The following is a 20,921-nucleotide window of genomic DNA, read 5'->3' as shown; positions in this document are numbered from 1 at the left end:
CCAAGTAGGTGAAACACACACACACACACACACACACACACACACACACACACACACACACACACACACACACACACACACACACACCACACACACACTTAATCCTGTAATACCCACACACAGGATTGCCATTTTTTGCAGAACAATAGCCAATTATTTTCTTTGCAGGGTGACATGAGTTTTAGAATCAGCTAAAAAGAATTTCATTATATTATTAACTTAATATTAGCTTATAAAAATGCTTCCAAAAGCTTGTCTCTGTCAGCTGTCAAAATAACTTATATTAGGAGACACCTCTTGACAAGTGATGTTACTTGAATTATCCATCCCTTCATCTCGGAGAACTACATGGCTTATCATGCAAAACTAATTAAGAGGCTGTTAGAAGTGACTTCCTTTATGTGGTTTGCATTTGTGTTTTCTTACAAAAAACATCTGTAAGTTAAATGTATTAGTAAAGATACATACATCCAAATATAAATGAGCTGTTATGATTGTGTTATTCTTAGTTTGATCATCAGCCCATGGAATTACTCAGTCACTTTTGCCATTTTTGTGATTGAAAAACATATTTCTGGTTTTATTGCTGCAGCATTATGAAGGTCATGGTCTGTTCCTGGGAAGTAGCAAGACCCATCCCTTGCCTGGCATGGCCATATGCATAAAGAAACCTAACCCTCTTTGTCCCAGGGGATGGGTGGGTAGCTGATAGGACTTATTGCCTTTTTTAATGTACACAGGGATACCTTTGTGTTAAGCTAATGACAGAGGAGAAGAGCAGCCCTGCAGTATGTACAGTATGGTAAATTATAGAACATCATGTTCACCATTGTTACCTGTACTTACTGCAGCATGTTTTCTACTGAGCTGGTATTGTGTTATCCTTTCCTAACCAGTAGAAAGAATGTTTATTGCATGGTGTACATTCAGAGATTGGGCCGTCAGTGCCAGTTAAGTTAATTGTACTTTATGCATGGCTATATGGCTCAGGAAAGAATTTTGCAGCATGTTTACACAATTTAAATAAACAAACAAAACAAAAAAAAAACAGCAGAACTGCTAATAAAAGATTCTAGGGGAATCTGGGCTTCTGCAGATTTATGTACTAAGTAAAGCTGAAGAAAAAAAATGTTTGCTTCATAGTGGAGCATATACCCTGTATATAGAGTAAAGCCCAATGCTTTATACTGAAGTGGGTCTATACAGATAGAAAATGTGGGCAAGACTGTAAATAAACTCAAGCGAAGGATTTCATGTCATCTGTCAGAAATCCGCTCTGGATGTAAAAATAATGCACTAGCCAAACACCTTTCTCTTCATAAAAGACACACAGGTTTTAAGTCCCAGATCCTGGATCGCATAGACATGGGTGATCTTGAAGGAGACATCCCGAATATTCTGGAGAAACATGAACTCATGTGGCAATTAAAGCTGAACTCTTTTAGAAAGCCTGGCCTAAACTACTGCTGTTCAATTAAAAGTGCACTGGAACTTAGAAAATTGCCACATTGTTTACATGACTAATTGTATTTTATTTTATTTTTTTCTACAAATTGGTTTTAAATACCATTTTAAAATCATTTGAAATTTAAGTGTATATTTTGTTTCCATCATCATACATATATATTTTTTTATTTTTATTTTTTTCTTGTTCTCTGTTTTCCACTTTATTCAAAATTATGGTAATAACAATACTAACTAATTATACAATTATATAGGTTTTTAGGGTTCTTGTACACAGACCTGAAGAAGTCTAGAAGGACGAAAGCGATCTTTGTTAACAATAGGTTATGAAAATAGAAACTGATTTTTACATGCAAAATGTATATGTATATATTTATATATAATTTTTGATTGCAAAATGAACTAAGGTTGATATATTTCCAGCCATGTAGTATATTGCCTTGTATAAAATCACAGACTTAATAATCTACTTAATAATTTGGTTAAATAAGATGTACCATTAAAGTACATTAGGGCTATATATTATTATGACAGCTACTAGGTAGGGCGGGTATGTCACACTGATGGGGGAAGGGATGTGAATTTAACATGTGTACCAATAACACTTTGTTTTACAGCACAATAAACCACTCCCATGCCTGATAAAAAGTATATATATATATATATATATATATATATATATATATATATATATATATACACACATATATATATATATATATATATATATATATGTGTGTAGAAAGCTTGTAAGGAATTTATTACTCTATTTTTGTTTTACTTGGATCGCTTGTCTGTGTACTTAACAAAGGATTTTCGACTGGAAACAGACTGCTTGCCTTGCTTGGATTACTTTCAAATACTTAGTAATGCTGTAGAATTATATATTTTCTATTATTACTTTTTGACTTGACGAGTTTATGTTCGCTACTTCTACTACTGTTGTCTGATCTGATTAATATACAGTGATTAACTAGAAATATATGGACTGAAAATCTTCCACACAGAGAAGTTTCTTACACTGTTTTGTTTTTAGACCCACTACACTTTAGTGGGTTGTTTTGAGACTTCGGGGATACCACGGAGATTACTTGTTTTTGTAATGTATTGAAAAGATAACATATTAAACTTTAATTACTGCCACTAGGTGGCACTGTTGAAATATATATGATTATTGTTTCGACTCTTGCAGTGTTGAAATGTGCATTTTATTTTTAATGAATGCATTAAGGTCTGTATTTTATTTTACTGAATGTACTTTTACTGCAAACTTTCAACAATATATAAAATCTGAAATAAAATATATCAGAATATGAATATATAAAATGTTTTGCAACCTCTAATTCTAAAGTATTTACTACTGCATTTCACTTGCAATGAAACTTATTTTTAAGATCCTACAACCTCAGATGTTGGGGAACAGTAGGCCCAACTCTCCAAACCCCATCTACTAAATTAGATAGTTCTGACTCTAGTTTCCCTGTGCTTGCTCCAAAATTGTGACAATTCCTTCCTCCCTATCTCATTGAGCGTACTATCTGTTCTACGTTCTGGCCTCAATTCAAACAATAACTGTTTGAACAATACAAATAGAAATACCAGAAGACAGGACATATCACTTAATAAACACCACTCTGTAGTAGGTTAATTCCCTCACAAGTCACCCCATATATGCCACTAGTCTATTGGTTATCAGTATGCAGCTTTTTCCTGTATATATGTACATGGCTTCTCTCTCTCCTTGCTCACTGTTATCTTGGAATAGTTACCTTTCTCATTCTCTTACTCTCCTTGTGCTCTGTGTGTTTATCATTACTTATCTCCTTCTTTGTTCCCTAAAAACCTTTGTTATCCCTTACAAATTACAGGGTTAATCTTGTCTCTCACTCTTTTTTTTCTACTTGTCTGATTCCATTTTCCACTTCAAAATTGCTCATCTAGACATGATGTTGAATTTGTTTAGAGTAATTCTCTTTTTCTGTGACAAATTTCTATTACCTTTGTGCTTCTCGGTTGTATTTGTTTAATTTTTGCTTGCTACTATTTTGAACGTAACTTGGGCAGACCCTGCAATAGGTCATGCTGTAATCATGTCTAAAATTATAAAATCTTTCATGGCTGCTTGGATGATGGCCTCCCACAGTCATCTTTTGCCTACAGAGTGATGAATGGACCAACTAAATGTCAGAGGGCTGATGGCTAACGGGACGTTTGAAATAGTTTTTTTTTAACAGTACTAAATAGCAGTAGTGGTGGTGCTGCAGTAGCGTTGTCGCCTCACAGTAAGACACTGTCTGGTTAAATTCTCAGCTAGAGCGTCTTCTGCGTGGAGACATGCGTAAATGGGCGTACCTTCATTAAAAGTTGTGCATCAGGGCTGGTAACTCGGCACGTAAAAATCAACTACCAATCATTAGCAGACCGGAGTTCTGCTGTGGCGACCCCTAGCCGGGAAAAGCCAAAAGACACAACAACAACTAAATAGCAGTAGCAGAGTGAAGACTTTGTTCTAGGTCATGTTCCTAATTCTCAGACAACAGATAGATAAACAATATATTCTCTTCTTTAGTTGTACTAAGCCTCCCCCTTGTTCACTTTGCCCTTTCTGTGTAATCCGTAGTGCCATCTCCTAATACCTGTCCCTTTTGTCCATGTTTCTGCTATGCTTGCAGTGTCAGCCTCCAAAGCACTATTATAGCCAACTCCTCTTTCAGACAGCTGATGGCATTACACTGCATGACCTCCTCAAATGTACCTTAAGGAGAGCTTGTCTCTGATGCATTTCTTGGTCATGCCTTTGAAATCTGTTTCCCAGAAGTTCTGAGAAAACAAACACCTCTGGCACACATTTTGCTTCTCCTATTTGCTTTCCCAGGCTCTCTTACTAATTCACAACCTGTTTTCTGTGCTATATTTTAGGCTAATCTAAGTTCCAAGGTTCTTTCCTTCCTTCTTAACACTTGGCATCGGGTTCTGATAGCACTTTATGAATGCCACTGAATATTTCACCTTTTCACACACCAGTACTCTTAACTGTTACTTTTTCTTTTGCCACCAATACCTCTTCCTTCTCTAGAGTATTTATTCCCACATGCAGCAACCCAGGATTACCCATTTGCTTTCTCAAGTGGCCAATTAAATGCTTAGCTCATAAATGGGGATGACTAGAAACTTATAAGGAGCACAAGCCAATTTGACTAAAGTTAAGTCTTTATTCTTGGAATGTTTCTGTCTGTAGAAACAGAATATCTAGATTGTTCTGTATCCCTTCAACCTTTTCTGCATCCCTTGAACCCTTTATGTGCCAAAGAAATGAAGTGAATTAGGTGGTAAGCAATTTGTAGTGGAACACTAAGAGCTGTTGCCAAAATAACAATGTTTATGTCCCCAAAGTGCAGTGACAGAAACACGTCTGTAATACATGTATCGAGTCTTACTGATACATTGCAGTGTAAACAATGTGCCATGTTAGATACTTGAGAAAATGTCGGATAACATTATCTTTCTGAATGATTTTTAAAGTTGTTAAATGACAAAATGTGTTTTCAGAGTCTAATTTTAGATTTTGGAAATCTGTTCTTCCTTTCAAGTATTTTTTTCATATTGGTTTATTTCCTGCATGAAAACGATTTGTCATTTCTTGAAGCAAATTTTATCTTGGCTTTCACTGAGGAGTTTAGCATCAGCTTTTAACGAACAGTTACTGTACCATATAGTAAGCAAAGACAGGCAGAATTTACATAGATTCTTCTTTGGAAAGTTTCCATCATGATTTCTGTTTGCCCCTTACATGACAAGTCCAGGCATACAGGCTTTGAATCTTAAATTCAACATGCATATACAAAATTGCATTAAAAAACACTAAAAGCTAGAGGTGTTTTACAGAGCCAAAAACTTTCTCACCAATGCAACTAAAACTACACTTGCCACCACTTACCTCCTCCCTAAACTTCTTTATGGTACTCCCATCCTTAATAATTACAAAAATCAAAATGTGAACAATGCTATAATAAAGTGACTAAATCTGCAGCAAACTCCCTTTCAGAACCTGCCACTGTATAGCATTGAAAAGCCTAAATTGGTTAGAACTACCATATCAACTAATGTATAAACAGTTTTTCACCACCTATAAAATTATCCAGCATTCAGCTGCTTGTCCAACACTAAATACCATTATACACAATTAGGATCATAGGATCATAGGCTCATAGGAGGTTACTAGGCTATCGACCCTGAAAGTATTTCAAGCCTAGCCATTTCATACTGATGTAATACCATAGATACTCTAATTAATACCCAGGGTTACATTTAGTAATGACTGCCCATGTCCAGAAGGGCTATGGGTGCTATCCCTGGTAAGAATTTCCAGTGTCCCATCCACTCGTGCAGGTTCCTTTTGAACAGTGTCATAGAGGTGCTCTTCTTCAAATGAATTGGCACCCTATTCCAAAGATGTGGCAGTCACTGAGAGACAAATCTGCCCATCCCAGGCCATATTTAGGTCTCTGGAATGGGTAGCTCTATTCCAGTTTGACTTACGGATGTGCAGCAAATTCATTAGGTTAGGGTTGGAGATTGCTCTGTAAGCCAGGTATAAGTCTCCCCTAAGAAGTCTATATGATACTGAGTATAGTGACAGGGACTTTAGTTGGTCTGTGTAAGGCACGTGCTGGAGTCCCTTGACCTTTTTCATTAGAAACCTCTAAGGTCTCTCCAGTTGCTGCAGTTGCTTTGTATGCTACATGCTGAAAGGTGGATTATACTCAATTATGTGCCTGGTTAGTGACGAGTATTACAATCTCCTTTGCTATAGAGGTGATGCCTTTGCTAATCAAGTGTGCTATGCAGAAAGCCTTCCTTACTACAGTAGACACATGGTGGTCAAAGTTAAGGTAACAGTCTACTTGTGATCCCAGATCTCTTACCACTTGATAGGTACATAGGGTATTGTTGTTAATTTGATAGTGTGAATTGACATTGTTTTTACCAAAGGGAATGATGATGCATTTCTTTGCATTCAGTTTGAGACTGTGACCAAGCCACCAGTCACTGATCTGTGAAAGACCCTCATGAAGTACACTGACATCATTTGGGGATTCAGTAATTGCACCCAATTTGCAGTCATCCGCAGACTTGGTCAGCCACAACCCTTTAATTTTGACCTGCACTTCTGAGAAGTATATACCAAACAGTAGGGGACCCAGCACCGACCCTTGTGGCACCCTGCTGGTGACAGGTCTGCTGGTTGATGTGGAGTCACCCACTTTGATAGTGTTTGACAGGTTTGTGAGCCAGCTGGCAACCCATCTTACAACAAAGGGATTTACATTCAGTTTGCTAAGCTTATTGATAATGCTTGAGTGTGAGATTGTGTCAAATGCCTTTGCCAAGTCAAGGTATGCTGTGTGTACATATTTGTCCTTGGCAATAGCCCTGGTCACATTTTCAAAGAAATCCATCAGGTTTAACAGGCAGGACTGCCCTTGATGAAGCTGAATTGGGTCAGATCCAGGGTTTGCAGGTTGCCTGTGTCTTTATTTATGAGGTCCGTGATGGTATATTCCATGGCTTTACAGATGAGACTGGTCAGACTTGGGTGTATAATTCCCTGGGTCTGTTGCTAAGCCACCTCTGTGGACAGGAATAACTGTTGCTGTTCTCCATTCCACAGGAACAAAGCTTGTGGTTAGGCTGTGATTGAATAGAGTTCTTAAAGGTGATGCTAGTTCATGTTTTAGTTTGTTTAGAAGACAGGTTGGGATACCGTCTGGCCCTATAGAGGCTGTGTTTTTTGCCTCAGACAAGGCTTTGATGACCTGCTCTTTAGATATGTAGCATTGAGGGGAAGTTGGGGGCAAGACTTTTGATAAGTTTGGAGGTGCAAAGGGAGTGACATTTCACCAAATCTGTCCACTAGCAGGTTTGCTATTTCTGCAGTATCAGTGTGTGTGATACCGTTAGTTACTAGTTCAGCACATGCTTGGGTCCTACCTTTTAGGCTATGTAAGTGGCTGTAAAAGGTCTCATGGTTTTCCTTGGCTGTGATTGTTAAGTTTTTCTCAAAGTTACCTTTGGAGGATTTGACGTTTTGTCTTACTTGCCTGTTGTTTCCACTCGGTTATTATAATCCAGCGACCAAAAACATCTCTCTGTCCATAAACCTATCAAATCTACTGGGCTTGATCTGTATTTGTACCATGTTGCTAAGGCATGGAACTCCTTACCTGTATTCATCAGGTCAGTAGCTTCCTTCCTGTCCTTTAAAACCATTCTGAAACATTTCCTAGACAAAATGTGTGCTTTTTCTTCTCTTGCTCAACACCAGGATAAATTATATCACAAAATATAAAAAGTACCTATTCATCCCTTGCACCAGGATAAATTATATCACAAAATATTAAAAGTACCTATTCATCCCTTGCACATCCTTATACCCCTTCTTCACTCATTTCCTTACTTCAATCAGTTTTTCTCCCATGACAATCTGTCTAGGTATGCCCTAACCCTGTTTTTTCTCCCACTTTATAATGTAGTTCTTATTTGTATTACACTAACTTACCTTTAATTTTTCTAAACTGGCTAAATTATCTTTAAATATTAAATCATTGTCAAATTAATTGTATCTGCTCTTAAATGATTTCACACTATGTGTAACTGGCTTTAATTGTTTAAACTTTATATTTTTTATTGTTTTTGTTGTATTATTTTTGAGGACTGTAAATTATTGTTAAAATGTTTTTACTGTACTTTGGAGTTTTTCTTGTGGGCCTCTGCTGAAAATGGGTACCTACTCAATCAGACTTTCCAGGTAATAAAATGTTAATAAATAAATAAATAAACAAACAAACAAATAAATAAATATATTATTCACACTTTTCAAACACAGTAGCAGTAGATAAACTGTAGAAGACAAGACACAAAGGAAAAGAAATAACATTCCCTACTGACAAGTTATACACATGTTATTTATACTTTTCACAGCAACAAAAAACCCAGTAGTTTTAGGAGATTGCTGAATAATTTATTACATTTAACCACTGCAATGTAACAGGTGTCCTTCAATGTAACAAGAAGTGGGGAACAGGTCAGTTAAGTGTATCTTAAAGAGCAAGGGTGCAATACAGGTAATAGAAAAGGTGAGGAAAGAATTACATTACAATTACACAAGAGAGACAGTCTGGAAAGCTTTAATCAATCAGAAGATCCATCCATTCTATATGCTTCAGAATTTTGCAGCAGTGAGCAAGCCCTAGCTTACAGGAAAAAAAATAGGTCACACTAAATTAACTTATTGAGAAGATCCAGCCATCCGATGTCTTTCAAGACATATGCAACAGCGAGCCATCATTTTTGTATCAGCTGTGAAGTAGGCATCCCTACTGCAGAGTTTAGTGTGTTTGTCATGGAACTGAGCTGCTGGCTTGCTTAGCATGATGGCACCAGGTCTGGACACAACAGTACTTGTGCTACTACTGTCCCAGCTGTAGGTGCAAGCGTTACCTTTATACCTGTATCCCAGCTTCAGGTATAAGACCTCTGTTTATCCTGTATCCTAATTTCAGGAGTATGACCTTTTTTTATCCTGTAAACCTAGCTTGGAAGATAAGACTTACCTTTATCTTGTATTCTAGCTTCAGCTGTAAGACCTGTCTTTATCCTGTATCCTGGCTTCAGGTGTAAGCCCTCTCTCTCTTTTTGCTACATCCTAGATTTTGGTGTACTTAATTAATACTTGTTCCTAAATGAGTTTGGAAGGACGTGTTTGAGTTGGCATTAATCCTCAGGCATTTCCATCATGTGTTGAGTTCCAAGGAGTCTGCAAGGCATGACTGGATCTGAAGGAGTTGATATCTTACACATATGAGTAGATGTTTAGTGAGTAACCCATCACTGATTTTCTTTTCATTCAGCAGGAGTCATCCAATGAATACGTTATGTCCACTTTGTCGCTCTGTAGTAAGAGACTGTTTTTGCTTTGATGGAAGGTGAAGGAGGTCTGTCATTATACTCCATCATTCTGTCTTCAAACCTGGAGCACAGCAGTTGGCCAAGTATTAACCTTGGATAAGCTTCTAAGTTAGCAGTATGAGTCTGGAAATGACACTTCCAACGGTGTCTGTGTTACATACCAGGACGTTTTTAAACCTTTATGCTTGAGGGTGGCTCAAAGGCCTACTTTCTGAGTCTGTTTAACAGGACGGGTGTTTAGAGAATCAAAATCTGGAGTATGCTTGGTTTACACACCTCCTCTGAGGTATCCTTTTTTCACTCCATCTGCCAGTGCCGCCTTCTCAGTTTGGCTACAGCTCTGTTGATACCACGTCTTTTCCCGACATTTTGTTTCTCTATAGCCAGAATACTATACTAATTCCTGTATACCAGACATTATTACTGTCCTACCTTATCACATAATGGTACCCATGTGGCATATATGAGAGAATCCATTTCATGCTACATGTGGTCATGTGTTTCTCAATAAACACTAAGCATCTATGAGTTCTAGTACAATAGCTAACTGTGGTACACCACGGTATTCTGTTGGGTCTTTTTTAATGATGGAACAAGTAAGATGCAATGCCAACTACTATGTCTATATGCTATCTATGAGGGAACATTTTTGTACTTGATTTGCTTGGGCAAGAAAGTCCATCCTAAAAACCGGAAGGACTGTCCAGAGTAGTTATATATCTTTTTATTTATTTTATCTTATTTGTTTGTTACTTTTTCAAAGCTAATCTGGAGTTGGTTGTTGTTTTTTGTGTGTGAAAGTGTCTATATGCATTTTTGCTTTGTTCATCACTTTTTTTTTTGGAAAACATCCAAGCAAGTCTATTCAAATTTCCTTGCTTGACAGATGGAGTAATCCAAGAAAGAATTTTGTTCTTTGACTTGAATGATTCCTACTTGGTGTATGTTTTTCTAAGGTACTGTGTAGTGCTTTAGGGAAAACATGTGGGTGTAATCTGTAGATGGAAAAGTTATGGAATGGCTCTGTTTACCTGGTTTACTACATATACATCACGTACAGGGCAGTATTAAGATACTAAAATTGCTTGTCACCCGTTAGAGGAGTATTTCCTTGTTGTAAAGCATCAACATGTATATAAAATTCCAGGACACTCTCTTGTTTTAGAGGGTGAGCATGGTTCTACAGTATAGATATTCAGGAAAATGCTGACTTCAGTGGTATGCCAAGTTTAAAATCTGAAAACAGTTCCTGAAAACCATTATAATCTTTGGAACTCCTCCCAAGAAGACTAGAATGATTTCCAAAATGGTGATGGCTATTTTTAGGCTCTTCATTTGGTGGGGTATATTTTTCTTGTGTTTTGCATACTGGGCAGCTAAATAAAAAATTAGTATATCTGCAGTTTTGCATTAAGAGAACTGCCCTTTCACGTTTTTGCATTATAAAGTGCAGACAAGAAAGAGGACCTTAGAAAATAGCTGATTCTTAGTAAAACATGAAATGTAATGCATCTTGAAACAGCTTGACATAAATACTTTATTTATTATTCCCAAACTATTTGCAACAAAAAGAACTCATACTTAACGTCTTACACATTTCTGAATTTGAGACTCATAGAGATGATTGTGGTAAACAACTATGAATAAAGATAGAAGACATTTTAAGTAAAAATATTACATTACATTGTAGGAGCAAAGCAGATATTTTTTCAATAACAGATCTGTTCTTAGTACTACATTTCTGCAGGAATACTTGCATGACTCCTTTAGCCTTTCCTGCTCACACTTTAGATCGGTAATGTTGACCTCACATTTAAATATTTGAAACTTGATGTAGGCTCACACACTTTACTTCATATTTATTAACAAGGCAAGCCACTGGACACAAGCCTCCATTTACAGGGGATACCCTGGAGCACTGTCTGTTTAATTGACTTGCTCAAAGTCACTATCACAGGAAATAGCTTAGAACCTTAATTCTCTGTACAAACTGCTTTCTGTAGTCAAGTGTACAGGTATGATACCTTTACGAAAGCTGGTACTGCCAGTACAGCTAGCTGGAATTTTGTAAATAATTATATGTCATTTGTGAATACCTAACTAATTTATACAAGATGCTTGTGTCACAAATGTATTAGAACTGTATGTCATATGCATATCAAACTGATTTGTACACACGTTTGTGTTGAAAAGATATTTGTAAAGTGCTTGTATTTGAAATGTATCCACAGTGTGCCTACTGGAGAGAACAAAAATGCACATGCACTATTGTAACTGTTTAAATGTATATGTTTTATCCAAGGAAACTGGGAGATATGAAGTTAACCTCAGTCCAACTAACTTTAAAATATATCTGAAATTAAATTACTTTATGGGCTAGGCCATAAAGATGCTATTTCACAGGTTTCAATGCAACCAGTGATACAACGTCGGTACTAGGAAGCTTTCTGTATTGTCTTTGGGGTGAACTAATTACTACTCTGGAAGAGTGGAGGAATTAAATTGTTTTATGACTTCCAGCACATGCCACAGATCTGAGCAAAAGCAAGTACAAGTAGGTACTAAATCTTGCCAGCTTCTAGCAATGGGGGTTTGCATGGGAACTAGAAGTCAGATGACCAGAAGTGATGTCATTCTGCAAGCTATCACAGAAGTAATGGTTTAGATATTTTTTGAAAAGTATCTTATTAAGACTGAGCATTCTGTAGTCTGTCTTCTGCCTGACAATAAGAAGGACCATTAACCAGATCATCTGCCTTACTTTATTAAGTAAGTAGGGAATGGTAATTTCTCTTAGATTTAGTCAGGAATATAGTGAAGCTTAGTTTAGATATTGTTTTTCTTTAATTGTCTGAGTCTGTCCTGCAATATTATTTAAAATATTTATTGAACTCTGATGTCACTGTGAATTGATATTTAGTATTGTCTTATTCTTTTATTGTTTATTATTAAATATATTTAAACCTTTCATTCTGGCTGATCTTTGTAGAGATATTTAAGTTTTGATAGTATTTGCATATTTATTTAGTGACACTGTGTGAGTCACTCCTAATAACCTTGCTCTTGGTCAAACTACCATTTGTATTAATAGTAATTTCACTCAGTATATTGGGTACCCTTATAAGGGCCTTAAAAGTAGCTGGCAAGGGGTTCTGGTGGCAGTGATAACTACTTTATAGTCTGGGCAAGAGGGGACATAGCTAGTAAACATATGCCAGCCTTTTCCAGGTGTGTGTGTGTGTGTGTGTGTGTGTGTGTGTGTGTGTGTGTGTGTGTGTGTGTGTGTACATGTATGTGTGTAAATCAAATCTCAAAGAATGTGTGTATCAGCTACTTGGGCAGGGACATGAAGCACTGGTTGGACAGAGAGAGTGTTGGAAGACCTGGCTTGGAACTCTGTCTAAGGACACAACTCTATAGCTGTGCCAGTGGAAAGTCTTACTGGGGATCTGGACAAAGACAGAGGAACCAGCCTCAGACTGTGTTCCCTATGTGCTCATAAGGATAATTGTGCTTGATTGTACTTGATACAGAGAGCTGTCTATCTGTAACTACTGAGTTTGTACCTGTTATCCTCCTAGTGAACTATGCCCACAGGAGCCAGTTATGAGGATTGAGGGTTCTTGGTTACTGGCCCAGAGATGGAGGGTCATCAAATATTGGTTGGCAGTGGTGGGATCACCACATCACATATTGGTGAACAGTGGTGTGCATATTGAACTCTTGTAGCCTGTAAGCAGTGATCACTAAGGAAGGTGTTTGTACTCTCAAGCAGACACACAGTGAACATTCAGAGATTCATATTATAATAGTTTTATTTATTTTTTTGTTAGCTTCATTATTCATGGAGAGCAGGCAAGGATGTCAGTGGAGGATTATGGCAAGCTGACAAGAACGCAGTTGACTGAGATATGCCAAGCCAGAGGACTGGTACATGCCAACCTAATTAAAGGGGAAATGATTGCAGGCTTAATCACAGCTGCATCATAGAACAGTAACCAGGAAGACAGCCAGACTGGCCTTGGAGATGTACAGTTCTCAGAAAATGGACAGTTCAACTTTTCCCCAGAGGACTTAAAAATCCATCTGGAGTTAGAGACTTGAACTGGAGGCCAAACATTTGGAACTAGAATCAGCAGAGAGACTGCAGTGTTTGAAGCCTGAAGAAAAGGAGAAACAGATGGAATTAGAATCAGTAGAGAGACTAAAACATCTGGAAGCAGAAGAAAATGAGAGGCAGAGGCAACATGAAAAGGAAATGTTGACTGTTCGCTAGGGGCATGGAGATAATGGGAAAGACAGTAACCATACCCCAGAGGTAATAAAGGTCAGTAAACATCTTCCTCAGTACCAAGAAAGTGGCAATTTTTATAGTTTTATTCATATGTTTGAAAGAGTTTGGAAACAGTATAATGCTGACCGAGGGCTCTGGGTACAGTTCCTCACCCCCTTACTCCATGGTTCATAGGTTCATAGGCAGGTACTAGGCTATCTGCCTGAGGACATTTATAAGCCTAGCCAGAGTGTGTCGGCTTTTGTCGCCCCATTGATTAATTAACTGAGCCTCTGTCAAGCAAAACCAATGAAGTGATCCCAGGGGTGTACTTTCTGTTACCCATCCACTCGTCAAGGCTTCTCTTGAAGAGTGTTAGTGAGGGGCTCTGCCTAATGTAGTTAGGAATTTTGTTCCAAAGCATGGGAAGGCTCTGTGACAGGAATCTATCCCTCCAGCATGTTCTATTTATTGTTGTGGTGAGGTTTAGCTCACTAGAGCGCGTGGCTAGCAGTGACTTGGATTTCTTTAGGTGGAGCATGTCCATCAATTCTGAGTTGGACATGGCTTTGTAAGTCAGGCAGAGATCACCTCTGAGTAAGCGATATGCCACTGAGTACAGCCACAGTTTTTTCAGTCCCTTAGTAATTAGATGGGCCACATAAAAGGATTTCCTAACTACTTTGGCAATATGATTGTCAAAGGAGAGATTACTATCTACCTGGGTCCCTGGATCTCTTATTACCTCTTCTGTATTAAGGGGGCTGCCGCCTATGTGGTAATTCGTGGGTGTTTTGTTTTTCCCAAACAAGATGACTATGCATTTTTTGGCATTTAGCTTGAGGCCATGACTTTGACACCAGGTGTCTGTTTCAGTAAGGCCTTTTTGGAGGATGTCCGTGTCAGCCGGAGAGTCAATTATAGCTCCCAGTTTGCAGTCATTGGTGAACTTGGTTAGCCATAGTCCTCCTGTGTTTGCCTGTACTTCTGAGAAATATATGCTGAACAGTAGGGGTCCCAGAACTGAGCCTTGCAGGACACCACTTGTGACTGGTTTAGAGTCAGACCTGGAGCCCGCTATTCTTACTGTGTGAGTTCTGTCTGTAAGCCAGTTGGCAACCCATCTTGTGACGTAGGGGTTTATGTTCAGGCTGGTGAGATTTTCTATAATACTCGAGCGAGGAATGGTGTCGAACACCTTGGCGAGATCAAGGTAGGCTGTGTGAACCACCTTTCCCTCGTCTTCGGCCTTGGTAACTGTCTCAAAGAAGTCAACCAGGTTTAGTAGGCATGATCTGCCCTTAACAAAGCCGAACTGGGTCGGGTCAAGTGTTTGGAGGTTCCCAATGTCTTTGTTAATGAGTTCCACGATGATGTGCTCCATAGCCTTGCAGACCAGGCTAGTCAGGCTTATGGGGTGATAGTTACCAGGGTCAGTTGTGGCCCCTCCTTTGTGGAGCGGAATAACCATTGCTGTGCACCATTCTATGGGCATGTAGCCTGTGGAGAGGCTAAGGCTGAACAGTGTGCTTAGGTGGGGGGTTAGTTCATTCTGTAGTTCGTGCAAGACGCAGCCTGGTGCTCCATCTGGCCCCATTGATGCTGTGTTTTTGGCTTTTGAAAGGGCTGTTTTCACCTGTGCTTCTGTGATTTCTGGGACACTACACTTTTCCGGTATTGTCGTGGGCCCTTTTGAAGGTGAGAGGGAGGTGAAGTTTGCACTGAATCTGTCTGCCAGTATGTTGGCAATATCAGTAGGTTCAGTTTATTTTGTGCTATTTTGCACTATCTCAGAGCATATCTGTGAGTTGCCACTTAGATTCTTGACATAGCTAAAGAAGGCTTTGTGGTTATCTTTCGAATCCTTGGCTATTTTTCTTTTGAAGTTAGCCTTGGATGATTTTATGAGGGACCTTAGTTTCTTACTGATACTGATCAGGGATGTCTTTCCTTCTTGGGATTTGCTTTTTTTCTGAACTAGTTTCCTCATTTTGTTGTATAACCTGTTTATGGTAGGGGTCCACCAGACTGGTTTCCTTCTCTTAGGGGAGTGAGTCTTGATTTTGCTAGGGATGGCATGATCCATGCATCCTTGCAGGTGCTCACAGAGTGCAATTGTAAAGGATTCTGCAACTTGGGCAGTGTTATCCTTTAGTGTGGGGGCTGTGAAACTTACCACCTCTGCCTTAAGTAAGGTGAAGTTTGCTTTAGAAAAGTTTTTCACTGTGGTTTCCTTGATTGGGGGTGGTGGTGGTGGGGGGGTGTGGACATCCAGGGTGATTAGTTTATGGTCTGATCTAACCAGTGACGGGTTGACCTCCGGTACGGAGCACCTGTTGCCCATGTTGGTGATGACCAGGTCCAATATGTTGTGGCCTCTGGTAGGGGAGTTTACCAGCTGATCCAGGGCATTTGAGTTGATAAATTCCAGGAAGCGCTGAGCCTGGGAGTTTGTACTTAAGTAGTTTTCCCAGTTAATGGTAGGGTAATTGAAATCTCCCAAGATCAGGGTGTTCGGTAGGACCTTCATGTTTTCCAGTGTCTCCAGAAAGGAGGAGTGGTGGTCCTGGGTCATGGAGGGTGATCTGTAGCAGGCCACAATTTGCATTGCAGATTTGCCCAATGTTAGTTGCACATGGATGATCTCAGAGGTATCATGCTGCACCACTAACCTGGAAGTGTGGGTATCCTTGATGAATATGGATACACCCCCTCCTTTTGTGCTTTGGTCCGTGTTCTGTGGCCGAAATGTGTGGTATGAGTTGTAGCCCAGTAGTGCTGGAGAGCTCTCTGGAGCCTTGAACCAGGTTTCAGTTACTGCACAGATGTCGACGTTCTCCATACTTAGGAGTGCTTTGAGCGCATGCATTTTGAGATTTAAACTCCTGGCATTGAGTAGCATAACCCTCAGTTTTTTACTTGTGCTGTTTACGGAGGTGGGTTTGAATTTTGAGCATTGCCTAAAAAAGGCACTATGGGGGCAGCAAGAGCCTTGACCAATATTCGAAAGCCAAGGGGTGACAGGTGCAAGCCATCTCTTGCGAAGCAACGCGGCTTGTCGAGCATGTCATCCCAGGCTGACAGACACTGGATTCCCTTTGAATGACACCAGAAGCTTAGCCAATTGTTGAAATTGATCATTTTTTCTTTATACTGCGGTAGCATTCTTGGTGAGGACAGGATGCTACTCAGGGTCAAGGTCATACCCGCCTGGGCTACATGATCAGAGAACTCTTCCATGTCTCTTTTCATGTAGTCCAGGGAGGTACTGCTCAGGTCGTTCACACCAACATGAACAATGACAGAGTCATAGTTGTACTTGTTATGGAGTGACCTGAGTGCTTGTGTTATGTGGTGGATTCTGGCTTCTGACAGGCAGCTAACAGTAACCTTCTCCTTGTCCAGCCTAGTGAGTGGGGCGTCAGTGTGCCTGACTATTGAGTCACCTATTAATAGTGTGTTAGGTATGTTATTTCGCCTTAAGGGCTGTGATTGTGCAGCACATTGATTTTGTGTTTTATGTGTTGTCTGATTCGTGACGGGAGGTGCAAGTTTTGTGGGTGTCTGCTTTGGAGCTCTCTGATGTTTTTGCATGTTTTTATTTAGAGCCTCCCAGTATGATTTTGTGTATTTATGTGTATGTTTTGCCAGTGCTGGTTTAGTAGGTCTATGTGAGGCTGGAGGTGTGGTGCAAGTGTTAACCTTCACCTCATGACTGTCTGTTCCAGTCTTGGGTGGAGATACCTTAGCCTCCAGTTTGGCTGTATAATTGCATCTGTCACATATGTTAGTGTTTTGTGGTAGGAGAAGAGGGCTGTCTGTGTACATGAGGCAGTTGTAACATTGCCTCAGGATGCTCAGATTCACCAGCTGGACTGGAGAGTACACCTGAAGTTGCCGTTTGGTCATGCCTGAATAGTAGGGTGAGCTGCTTAGTCGCTTGGTTGGTGAGGGGTGGATAAAGAGCCTTGCCCTGCTGGGCAGTCAAGTGTCGGGGTATATTAGTGCTTGCTATTAGGTCTGAGCAAGTGCTGGACTGTAGGATGCTTTTTGAGTGCTTAGGTTGAGAGTTAGACTAGTTTCAAGTGAAAAACTGAAGAGGAGACTTAGTGGAGCCAGGAATAATTTAACCCTAGCTAACCGTTGCTGCCTGGCACACAAAACCATGCTGTAACTGCTCTTTCTAAATTGTCTGATACTGATTGCTTAAATTATAATACAGTTAAAATTGTTTATTGGAATACTTTAACACATGAAGCTTAGAGAAAAAAAATGTGAGCATAGATGCAAGGCAGATGAAAGTGTATGTGATTATATTGTTGAACTAAGCACTGATTTTCATAGGTGGGTGAGTGGGTATCAGGTAACCACTTTTGTAAAGTTGGCAGACCTTTTGGTGAGGGAACAAGTCATTAGCACTTTGTCTGAGGACATGACAATCTGGTTGGCAGACAGGGAATGCAACTCTGCAGATAAGTTAGGGAAAAAAAGGAGAACTATACCTAGCAGGCAGGGCATCACTGCACAGGAAAAGGATACACAGTACTGCACATGAGTATAAAGGAACCCATGGTGGGTAGCCTAAACTGCCCCAACAGAGTCCCTCAGTAACATGGGAAGCCACTAGTTCAGGTACATGGCCAGGCTCAGGGGTTAAATGTTTCAAATGTAACTAGTGGGACCTTGTACCATGTAGATGTCCATGGAGGCAAGGTGGAGAACAAAATTTAGGTGACCCAGCAAATGGGAATAACAGAATGCCAGTGGTAAGTTGTCTGGAGACAATGATGGTACCAAACTACCACAACAGGTTATATCCTATCATAATAGATGGGAAACAGGCCACTTCTAAGAGAGACATAGACTCTGACCTAACCATTGTGAAGCCTGCAAAGGTTAAAGAGGAGCACTACTTGCTTGGGCAGTCTACTCAAGTCAGAGCTTTAGGAGGGGATCCAATTCCAAACACTTTTGGCTATGGTTCACCATGATTGGGAGGGTGGAAAAGGAAGCAAGCAAGTAGATGTGTTTGAGGATATCTCTGCAGATGCCCTGATAGGGAATGATTTTGATAATGCAGTACCTTGTGTGCATGCAGTTACATGCAATCAGGCCTGGAGACAGGCATGTGGGTCTGATAGTCTGGGGAGAACCAGACAGACCGCACACTTGAAGCCAGGACTGGTGAGGTGGCTACTTCAGGGAGGGAGCTACCCTACAGCAGTGAGACTGAAGGTGAGCCACAGCTGATGGTAGGTACTGATGTTCCCTTGGACAGAGTGATTGCAAGGGCAGAGGTGAGTAGTAATACCCAGGCTGACAGTGAGGCACCACTGTCAGAGGATACCACACTTCCTGTGGAAGGGGAGCTAGGAAGGGTTACAAAGAGAGAGGTGAGACAGGCTCAGTTCTTAAACCCTACATTACAAGGCTTGAGGGAGGTAGCTAGGGAGGTGCCTGATTCTCAAATAAAAGGGGAATTCCATATACTGGTACAAAGGGTTACTGTATAGAAAATGGACCCTGGAGGGAAGGTTAGAAGGTGAGGTAATATGACAGTTTGTAGTGCCCAGAGCCTACTATCTGTCACTTCTAGCAATAGCCCATGATATTCCCTTTACAGGTCATATGGGCATAAAACGTACCAAGAGACGTATTATGCAGAACTTTTATTGGAGTGGGATTCCAAGGCATGTAGCAGGGTACTGCATGATCTGTGTGCAGTGCCAAAAAGCAGGCAAGACAGGAGACAAGGTCAAAGCTCCTTTGATGCATTTGCCTGTGATTGAGAAGCCCATTTCAGAGGGTAGCTATGGATATTGTGGTACCTCTAGTTCCACGGGAAAGAAGTATATCCTAGTGGTAGTAGATTATGCTATCAGATACCCTGAGGCAGTGGCCCTGTTTGTTATTGAGGCAGAAAAGGTGGAAAATGCCTTGTTAGAGATTTTCATCAGGGTAGGTTTCCCATGAGAAATACTGACTGACAGAAGTGCTGATTTCATATAAGACCTGCTGGCTTATCTGTGGGGGTGTTGTGGGGTGAAGCACCTAAAGACTATCCCCTACCACTCTCAGACTAATGGTCTGGTAGAGAGATTAAACTCTACATTCAAGACCATGCTACAAGCATTTGCAGACCAGTTTAAGAGGGAGTGGGAGAAATATTTGCCCCATCTGCTCTTTGCTTTCAGACAGGTGCCTCAAGAATCCATGTTTCTTATCTTTTAAGTTGCTGTATGGGCATAGGTTGAGGGGACTTCTAAATTTGATTCACGATGAATGGGAGGGTAATTGTGAATTCCACAAGGAGTCTGTAGTGGCATATGTCCTAAACCTCAGGACAAGGCTCAAGAAACTCATGGGCTTGACCAAGGAGAACCTGACAGAAGCCCAACAACAGAAAAAAGTCTGGAATGACAGGAATGCTCAAGCTAGACAATATGCTGTGGGGCAACAGGTTATGGTTCTCACTCCTGTCAGACACAATAAGTTGCAGACAACTTGGAAAGGACATTTCAAAGTTGTTAGAAGGTCAGTGATATCAATTAAATAGTACAACTGCTTTCAGGGGCACAAACTGTACCAAAATTATACAAATTGTATTCTCTTACCCTCTAGCCCTCCCTTAGGGGACAATTCTCTATACAGTAACCCTTTGTCCTTACAGATTCCCCCTTTCCTTGAGAATTAGGTAAATCCCTAGCTGCCTCCCTCAAGCCTTGTAATGTAGGGTTTGAGAGCTGAGCCTGTCTCAACTCTCTCTTTGTAGCCCTTCCCAGCTCCCTTTCACAGGAAGTCTGGTAGCGGTGCTTCACTTTCAGCCTTGGTACTACTGCTCACCTCTGCCCTTGCAGTCACTGCTACAGGGTAGCTCCCTCCCCAAAGTAACCATCTCATCAGTTCTGGCTTCAAGTGTGTGGTCTGTCTGGGTCCCCCCCCACCGGCTATGAGACCCACATGCCTGTTTCCAAGCCTGAATATGTGTAACTGCATGCACACAAGGTACTGCATTATCAAAATCAGTCCCTGTCACGATATCTGCAGGGATATCCTCAAATACACCTACTCACTTGCTTCCTTTTCCACCCTCTCAATCAAGGTAAACCCTAACCAAAGGTATTTGGAATGGGGTCCCTCCTACAGCTCTGAAGGGAGTAGACAGCCCAAGCAAGTAGTGCTCCTCTGTAACCATTGCAGACTTCACAATGGTTAG

This window comes from Protopterus annectens, chromosome 9.part0, assembly GCF_019279795.1.
Source record: "Protopterus annectens isolate FY-2018-M chromosome 9.part0, PAN1.0, whole genome shotgun sequence".
NCBI classification, from domain to species: Eukaryota; Metazoa; Chordata; order Ceratodontiformes; family Protopteridae; genus Protopterus; species Protopterus annectens.
Note: the sequence above shows the minus strand (reverse complement) of the source record.